At 36.7% G+C, this 9286-nt stretch overlaps 1 protein-coding gene and 1 pseudogene across 2 annotated transcripts in view; one reads left to right on the top strand and one right to left on the bottom strand.

The window, feature by feature from the left end:
* Positions 1–9286, top strand: part of TRPM3 (transient receptor potential cation channel subfamily M member 3) — a 512305-nt gene that overhangs the window by 63352 nt on the left and 439667 nt on the right. The window lies entirely within an intron of this gene.
* Positions 102–220, bottom strand: LOC111746404 (annotated as a pseudogene).

Below are 9286 nucleotides of genomic sequence, written 5' to 3' on the forward strand. Positions count from 1 at the left end.
TTGTTTTTTTTTTTTTTTTTTTTAGGCAAAGAAACCCTTGGTTGCTCTCACAGATTGCAAAGATCTTGTCAGTTTACAATCCCTTATTTTTTTATTTTTTACGCCTACAGCACCTGGTCTTCCTAAGTGGTCTCCCATCCAAGTACTGACCAGGCCCGACCCTGCTTAGCTTCTGAGATCAGACAGGATTGGGCTTGTTCAGGGTAGCATGGCCGTAGACTTATTATTCCAAATTGTAGCATAGTGTTAGCCTCACAGTAAGTACTCAATAAACGTTTGATGAATGAATGGATGGATGGATGATTTCAGTTAAAGCATAAAATAAAAGTAGAAATCAAAGTGGTACCTAGTGCTACTATATGGACTTACATAAACAAAAGCTGAGCTAAATTAAATTTCATTTTATTTCAAAATTACCGTAGTCTAGCTCAAGGGCAGAATAAACAGATTCTGCAAATTCTATGAGTTCATACCTATGAAAGAACATTGCTGATGTGTGGCCTCCTACCAGAGTGAATGCTATTTTATAACAGGTGTTCTGAATAACCACAGATGCAAAACCCTGAATGTGGGAAACTTCTCAAGCCAGTCTACAAAATCAGGCTGCCACCCTCCTGGGAACCATCACGTTTGCTTAGCATCCACACAACTTACTGGGCTGTCTTGGGCAAGCCACTTCATCTCTTTCTATCAAGTTTCTTATTTCTAATACAAAGAGACTGGTGGAGATCATTTATTTAGGTGCCATTATTTAGGTGCCAGGTTCCAGCTAAAAGCTTACATATGTAAACTGTGTATAGCATAGCTAGTGTGAGGCAGAGCTAGGACTTAAGTCTGCTAACTGAATTTAAAGCCTTAACTATCATTTTAAAACCACTTCCAGCGCAAAAATTCAATGATTCTCCAATACAGTCTCTTTGATTCTAAAGCTCTTGAGTTGGCTGGAGGCTCTTACACTTCAGTGTCTAAAGTTCTTTCACCTCGTTTTGTGATGTTTGGCCAACAATAAGCATTAATGATTTTTGTACTTCTAGCTCTGGGGGGACCTGCTGGAGGGATCTCAGCCATTATGTAGCCTGGCCTGGCCTGGCTTACATCTACTGAGGCCATGCTAGTCGGGGAGCATGGGGAGGCAGAGCAGACACCAGAAAGAAGTTTCTGTTGCCAAGTCTATATCACTGAGAGGCAATTTGATACTTAAACAGAAATTTTACATTATTTTCAAATTGTCAGAATACTTCTCTAACCTCTAACAGAGCTGAAAAATAATATACACTTGTCAAAATTGGCCAGTGGAATTGTAGGAGGTATCTGTACCTCTTTTGTAATCTTGTGTTTCATATACAGTGAGCAAGTTGACATTCATCCTATGCTACTGTGACCTTGGGAGAAGACTTTAAATTCTCAGGACTACACACTCTGTGTATATATTTAATAATAAATCTTTTCATTTGGGGGACATTTCCTTTAAAATCTCTGTGAGACTGAAGTGACGTAAGAAACACTTAAATAATGTGATGGGAAATGAGATGGACAGCACTATGTACACGAGGATAAAGAGGCAGGATGAGTTAGCCTGAAAGAACCAGCATTTCCCAGACATCTGCAGAGGTCAGTGTGGCTCAGGCTTGGACCAACTCTTCTTCTGCAGAAAGTAAAAATAGATGATTCCTAGGTCCCTTACAGGTTGTTAACTGCAAGATTCTGAACGTCTACTGCTAGACTGGGAGATAACTTTTTTCCCTCTCTGCTCGTTTTTTTTTCTCATAGCATGGTTCTATAAAAAAGGATATTAGTTTACTGATTTTGAAACTTTATATACATCATCGGTACCAAAAAAATTACTAAGCTCCACTTTTTATAGATGTAAATGTTGTTTTGTTATTTAATTCTTTTGTAATAGTATAATTTTTTGTCATGAAAATAGAGCTTCGAATGTTCATTTCAGTCAAAAAGAAATAATCATCTCATGTCGATGTATGAGAAGTTCATTTTATGTGGTGAAAGTAAGTTATGCCTTGCTTGTGCACTGAAGAATGCAAATGATGGTACCTTGGCTGTTTGCAGCAAACTCCTAAATACCTGGAGTTGTAGGGTATTTTAGGTGGTTTTTGGTTTAGCTAGTAAATAGAGGTGGAAGCAAGCTCTTGGTATGACTTTCCTGGTTAAAAATTTTTATAAAGTTTTTGTGATGAACATTAGTTATTTTCTAGTTTCAGTAGTTAAAGGTCATAAAGCATAAAGTACTAATCTCTGTTCCCACTTGCATACTCTACACCCCTTGCAGACATAACTGATTGAACATGGCACTCTTTCCTACTGACTTGAGTCAAGACCTCAGAATCCTTTCTCAACCCAGCAATTGAAGAAGTTACTGTGAGCTAATGAGAATTAGTACCCAAAACCCAATTGCTATTCCAAGATTCATCCCTGTGGGCATCCAAGAAATAGATAGGGGTTCTAAGTACATTGGACTAATGAGCTCATATCTCTTTCCTGTAGCTTTGTTTTAACTGCATATTTAATAGTTACTTTGGAGACACTAGAGAATGAATCCTTGATCTGTCATTTGCTAGCTGTGTGACCTGGGCCAAGTTTCTTATTCTTCTAATGTGAAATAAAGATAATAGTATGTACAAGGAGCATGTTAACATGGCTTATTAACATGAAGCCAAATTGTACCCTAAATTTTTACTCTCCCCCATGGCACAGAAGCAACTATCAGTGATGACATCGTCCTGTCTTTATACTTTCTACTTCACTCTACCTAGCTTTCTTTCTCTTCTGACTTGGTTATTAAATTGTGAGGAATACGTTTGACTAAGGCATGTAGTATAGAAACAAGTTAGATATGTCAGACTTGAACACTAATGGAGATGAAATTAAATAATTAATTGTTCCTCCTATACCCTAGATAATGATGAGACTGAAATGAACCTCAAAACTGTGTTCTACAGTAATCCATGGTGAGAGAAAAAAGAAACAGACAAATAATGTATTGTCCTCAATACTCGGCACATTTGGAATACAGAATAAGACTAAATAATCCTCCATTTTCCTTTCACTCTTCTTTTATACAGTATAGTCTGGGTAGTGAGGCAGCGTGCTATGGAGGGAGGAACACTGGACTTGAGATGAGAATACTGTGCTTATGTGTCAGCTTTGGGTACATGGCTTATTGCTATGAGTCTCAGCTTCCTAATTTTCAAAATAGAGGAGAATGATAACATCAACTTCACAGCAATGTTGAAATGAAATAGTAAATGTGATTTAGTGCTTTTTGTAGTACATTTAGTAAATTGCAAAGCACTTAAACACATTTTAGAGTCTTAAAAGAGATTGGATAAAGATGATGTGGTACATGTATATAATGGAATACTACTCAGCCATAAAAAGATGAAATATTGTCATTTGTGATAACATGGATGGTTCTTGAAAGCATTATGCTAAGTGAAATAAATCAGGCAGAAAAGGACAAGAACCATATGATTTCACTCATCTTTAGGGTATAAATCAAAAAGCAGCAAATGAACAAACAAAACAAACTCATAAGTATGGACCGCAGAAAGATGGCTACCAGAGGAAAATGGGGTTGCGGGGAGAATGAAGAGGGTGAAGGGACCAAAAATATGGTGACAGAAAGAGACTAGACTTTAGGTGGTGAATGTATACAGATGTCATATTACATAGTTGTACACCTGAAAATTATATAATGTTATTAACCAATGATGCTCAAAGGCATGCTGAATGAATGCAAAACAATTAAGTAGTAGAGGCCAAGACCACCAACCTAGTAGATTCTTTATCGTACACTTTGTTCAAAGAAAATCTTACTATAGAAAACCAATCATTAAAACAGATTAAAAAAAAAAAAACAAAAAAACAAAAAACTTCCCAGATTGAAAAGGAGGTCACCCTCCCTTTCCAAAAAAAAATAAGAGGTCACCCAAAGGCCAACCCAGTCATATACCCTCTTATCCCTGAAACTTCCCAGAAACCAGTAGAGACTGTTTTAAAAAACACTGACCAGTTCTAAATCTTTTGTAGATCAGAAGAATAAGCCTATGAGTGGGGAGGACTTATCTCTTATGAACTGAAGTCAATGTGTTCATTGCTTTCGATCGACATGCTAGGCCTCTTCCAATCCCATATTATGAGGTGCCCTCGCTGCATTATAAATTTATCTGGAGCCCTCTTTTGTGAAGTGATGTCCAAAGACCTTACCAGGGAGACCAACTGAGACCTCTACTGGTGTCTGAGGTCTAGAAGAGCCTCACAAGAAATAATGGATAAATCTCATCCGTATACATAAATATTAGTTAAGAGCTTCCTATGTCCCATATACCATGTCCTACACCAGCAAACAATGATGAAAAAGTGGCAATCCGCATGTAACAATCTCCTACATGCATTGTTTCCTACTATGGGCATGGCACTGAGGGGAGCAATTTGTAGGATAAAACTAATAAGGCTTTTGATTACCTTCTGTGTTCCAAGTCCAGTTGTTATTTCATTTTACATTATTCAAGCCTCATAATAACCTGGAAGGAGGTGATTTTTTTTGTTTTTGTTTTTTGTTTTTTGTTTTGTTTTATATTGTGGTAAGAACAGTTAACATAAGATCCAACTTCTCAAGAAATTTTTACGTGTCTAATACATTATTGTTGATGATAAGCACAATGTTGTATAATGGATCTATCTGAAGGGTGGTTATTATTAACCCCTGGGTCAATGATGAAGGAACTGAGTCTCGGAGAGTGAAGTAACTTTCCCAGACTCACACAGTGGAGAAAAGGAGATTTTAATCGAGGCTGTTGGGATTCTAGAAGCTATGCTCTTTTATATTATACCACAGTGCCTCCTCTGTCCTCAAAGAGTGGCAGTCCAACCAGACCAATACAATATACCCCTAATGACCAGACAAAGTAGAACTGGCTGAATGTCAGTCGCTTCAAGGATCTTCTCATTTGGCCATTTCTTCTCTTCCTCCCCCCAAACCCAGGCATCACATTTGCCTCCTTACTGGCCTGGGTTCCCTAAGACTACCCTTTTCCCCTTCCTCTCATGAATCAAGCAAGAGTTGGTTAATTTTGTTTCTGCACAATTATAAAATGGTATTTTAGGAACTAAAACTCACATGTCAAATATGTATAATGTCAGAGCATTGATATACAGAGTTTTCTCATCTCCTGAAAGGTGACTACTTAACTCTATGTCTATGACTCTGAGCATTTTGGCTGATGCGGCTATCATTGGTGCAAGACAAGAGCTATGCTTCTGGAGGAGGATTGAGTCACAAAGACAGGTGAGACCAGCCTTGGAGTGAGGAAGTCAGGGTGCGCCTCACAATAAAAAAAGATAAGTGAGTTGGCATCATTTATAATGCCTGTGAAACATGAGGAAGAATGGTGCCAAAAATGTTAGTACAGCAAAAAAACGTTAGCACAGCAAAGATTTGGCAGAGAGAGTGAGGATGCTCAGCCTGCTCTGGAGGAAGACTCACTTGTCATACTTCCCTGGAAGTGAAAGATTGTGGTGGAGCTATTTTATGAGACAGAATTTAAGAATGTAAATTTGAAGGGAATGAATAATCCCTATTTGCTTTCATCTCACAATGGCTAACATGGACCAGAATGAAGCCATAGCTCAAACTCCTGATGAAAAATCATATGTCCCCATTATGTTAGCAATGAGTGATTTCCAGTCGCTTTAGTTATTTAATACCCATGGAAATCTATCTTGACATTCCTCTCACATCAGCATCAAAGCGAGATTTTTCCTCTCTGAGGCAGTCTCAAAAATTGGACATTTTTTCAGGCACCTGCATTTTCTACGCATGGATGTGATGGGCTGCAGTTGCTCATCTCCTTGCCAGTGCAAGGCTCAAATTCTAACCCAAACATAAAACATAGTAGGTTCAAATTACAGAATCAAATGAGATGAGCAAGACATGGCTCTCCCCACTTGGCTAGAGCAATAATTAAAGCACCTAGGGAGGAAACAGTACCAAATGGAAATTCTCCTGATTTATATGGTAGTTGATAACTGCAGGATTATTGCTGAAAGTACACACTGCCCAACAGGCCTGCTTGGGGAAGGCTGGGTACTTCATGGGCAGCCTATGAGTAAAGCTTTCCCAAAGACATAAGAATTTGAGGCCGGTCAGCCTGCTCCTAAGTGAACAATGACCTTCATGGCAGTTTAGTTCTTTGGCATAAAGTGAGGTAGGTAATTTAATAATTAAATGCTCTAAAAAGTTAAAAAGTGCTTTTAGTCCTCTTTTCATTTAACAAATATATTGAGCACCTCTTCTGGGCAGAATACACAGTCTAGGCTGTATGTGGGATAGGATGATGAAAATACTACCTCTTACCTTTTAAAAAACAGTGTCAATAATATACTAGATTAAATATCCATACTAGAATTGAATAATGATATGGCCAGAGTAGAAAAGACAGAATCATTCATTTATTCAACAAATTCTTATTAAGGACCTACTGTGTGCCAGACACGCTACAAAGTTCTTGAGAATCTTTGATGAATGAGAATCAAATTATCTGCCCTTGTTCTAGAGGGATGCAACCAGTAGTAGGCTTGTTCTAGAGGGATGCAACCAGTAGTAGGCTTGCATTTCAAAGGCAGTGATTTTCTTTAGAGACTGCATTTATATAAACTTGTAGTTGTATCATTCTGACTGTGAGGGCATATTTAGCCTTTGCTAGCTTTCACTGATCATGAAGGAATGAGTTCTTGCATATAGTGCACCAGAAGCCCAGGTCATGGCTTCTCTAGATATTCTTCAAGTGAATAATCAAATGAGCAGTATGTTTATCTTATCTAGATGATAGCCAAAGTTGCAGGAAATTTCAATCCCTGCACAAAATAAATCTATTAATTGAATTCTTTTCAAAACTATGTGTGCTATTTCTCACTTCTTAATGATGTATCCTGATTCTGGGGCATTCGAATAAAATATTTCATAAGGATTTCAGGAAGAAAATTGTTAAAGTTTTTTTTACCTGATCAATTCAGGCTAGAACATTTGAATGTTTTGAAGAAGAACCAACAAAAACTGAAATAATAGAAAAAATCAGAGGTCCATGAATGATTAGAGTATCATATTTATACATTATATAAATATAGATATATAAATATAGATGTGTAAGTATACTTTTTATAGTAATTATAGTATATAATAATTCCTACTAATCTCTGATGATCTTTATTCCAAATAACCAGGATGATATCTACATATGAACTTCTTTCTTGAGTTGATTGAGATCCCCTCCATTTATTGGAAAAAACATTTTATTGATTTGATTTTATATGCACAGAGACACACATGCACACACAGTTTTCCTTCTCCAAAATAATAATCCTGAGGAATTCATCTTCATAAAACACTACAATTGCAGCTGTATTTAACCTTTAAGACATTATGAGGGGGCAGTTCTTAGGGATTATAAAGGTAAGATTATTTTGGCATTTGAATAAACTCGTGGCATTTGGTGCTTATTACTTTAAAGCATTATTTTGAACATGTCTTACGTAAATGTCATGGCATTTAGAAAAAATATATATACCATAAGTATGAAATACCAAAAACCAGATAGAATGTTAACTTCATCCCATTCAGATAAATTTCTTATTCTGTACCCCCAGGGTAACTATCCAATATATGTGTTGTTTTAGCAACACTTTCAAGTCATGGTAAATTCATTTTAAATTATATGGGCCTGAAAGTTATGTGTGTAGTTACTTTTCTTTTTCCCATCTTCCTTGGATTGCTTAGAATATCCCTCCAGAAAAGAAAGTGTCTCACGAATGAGAATAGGGATGCGGGTAATTGGTAGTAGAAGACAGAGCTGGAAACAGGCAACAAATTACTGGAAGTCTGAAGTCCTTTTGAAATAGGAGACTATGAAGCAGATAAAAATATTTGGATGCTTGAAATAGAAGTTCCCCTTTCCTTTCCATTTTATGGGCCAGCTAAATTTACTTTTTTTAAAAATTTTATTTCTAAAGTACTAAATATTAAATTTGCCTTTAGTTCCTTACTTAAAAGCTCACAAAATATCAAGTAGCTAAGAGACAGTCATGCAGTTTTTCCTATTATATGTTCCTCAGAAATGCTCTACCCATATGATACTCTATGATAAAGAAGTGTCGGGGTCATATAAGTGTAGGAAATATCATAGGCTACTGACCCTCCTGGAAAGTCACATATTAGTAAATAGAAAGATCTAGGAAGTGGTATAATAAAGAATCCTGTTCATTTTTGTTGTTCAAGTTTTCTCCAATTATTTGGTCATAGAATGCCCAATTTTATGGGCTATCAGTAGTTTGTTTTCCTCAGAACTAATGATACATAGAACACTAATATATAGCATACTGTAGCCTGTTAGAAGCACTCTTGTCAAGTATTCTTCCCTGAGAGTCCCTTATCCTGCACTTAGAACTCTTCACAGTTGAAAACAAGCCCTCATCACTTTCTCAAATCTTTGCTCCAGGAAAACTCTAGTCTTTATTTCTTTCAGTCATAAAATTTCTTATCTGTCTGCTTTGAGTTCTGTCTGCCCATTCTATCTCCTCCTCATTGGCTGCTGCTCTTATGAGATCCATCTATTCTCTTATAAGCAAACTACAAGACAATTTAATCAGTACACAAATATTAAGCATCTAATATAAAAAATTGTGTACTAGGTACTCAGGTACTCAGGTGAGAAAGAAAAAAAAAACTTAAAGTCCAGCTCTGTATCTGTCTTTAAGGAGTTTACAATCCTAGGAGAGAAAGCATTGTACTCATTGTAATAATAACTTGCAAATGTGTCACCTGCCATCAGAAAAGTATAAAGGAGTTAAAACAGGGGAAAATAGTATTCAGATGAGGGGTACTTAAGAAGGAGACATGGGATGATATTCCAGGTTGGATGAAAGCTTTAATTAAAAAATAAAGTTAAGAAATACTAAAAATAGTAATCAAGGCCATAGACTCTAAAGGAGAGTCTCCCAGCTTGGCTAGAGTTTTACAGGGATTAGTATGAGCTAAGCTCGGGAAGGAAGTTAGGAGTCGTATAGTAGATGATCACATGGGTCAAGTTAATGAATGAGAATTTTATGTGGAAGGCAATTGCAGGTATCAGAGAATCACTGAATGTACTTATGATGGTACAATCAAAACACTGAGAACACTAATGTAAGTAGCAGTTACTAGAAAAAACTCAAGTGAAAGATGACTAGAAGCTATGTCTACAGGGAAGTTGGTGGAAATTCAAAGACTATGAAC

The sequence above is a fragment of the Pteropus vampyrus genome, unplaced genomic scaffold, assembly GCF_000151845.1.
Source record: "Pteropus vampyrus isolate Shadow unplaced genomic scaffold, Pvam_2.0 Scaffold186, whole genome shotgun sequence".
NCBI classification, from domain to species: Eukaryota; Metazoa; Chordata; class Mammalia; order Chiroptera; family Pteropodidae; genus Pteropus; species Pteropus vampyrus.